This window comes from Phaethon lepturus, unplaced genomic scaffold (assembly GCF_000687285.1).
Source record: "Phaethon lepturus isolate BGI_N335 unplaced genomic scaffold, ASM68728v1 scaffold22505, whole genome shotgun sequence".
NCBI lineage: Eukaryota > Metazoa > Chordata > Aves > Phaethontiformes > Phaethontidae > Phaethon > Phaethon lepturus.
The window spans coordinates 7,745-8,387 of record NW_010540123.1 but is presented as its reverse complement, the minus strand read 5'-3'; positions in this window follow the sequence as shown (position 1 = coordinate 8,387).

The window sequence follows — 643 nt, the reverse complement described above, 5'->3', positions numbered from 1 at the left end:
GAAAGAGCCGGGCCAGCCCTCCTGGCCCCACTGCCGGCCCCGTGCTTGTCCTGGCCTTCCTAAAAGCACCGAGAGGGTGGAACTCTTCATGGAATTAGTCCCCTCATGTCAAACCGCCGATGGGGTGCGGGGCTGGGCAGTCAGCGCAGCCACAACCCGCCCGGGGAGAGGAGGGAGGGAGAAGGAAAAAAGAGGGAGGGATAGAAGATGCCAAGGGGATACTTATGGCTCGGTGCATGTCTGTGACACGAAGGGATGGGGCGACACTCCGAGGGGTGACAGTTTGTGGTGCTAATTGTGTTATCTAATAGCCGTTAATTAGCTCTTGAGTCATGGCACCAGTTTGCAGCTGGTGAAGGATTGTTCTGGTTGACAGATTCACACCCTTCAAAGAGTGTGAAAATAGAGCTCCTAGATACCGGGAACGGGCACCTTAGGAATACAATATATGGGGAGAGGGTAAAGGGGGGCCCTGTGCCGGGCAGGGGAGATTAGCCTGGGTTTGCCCTGGCTCTGCCGGGCTGCTGTCCGGCTGCTCCTGTGCCTCTGCATCGGCAGCGATGAAGGCGATAAACCGCCGGGAAAACAGAAAGGAGACGAGGGGCCAGCGGGATTTGCTGCGTTAAGATGGCAGGGGTCCGGC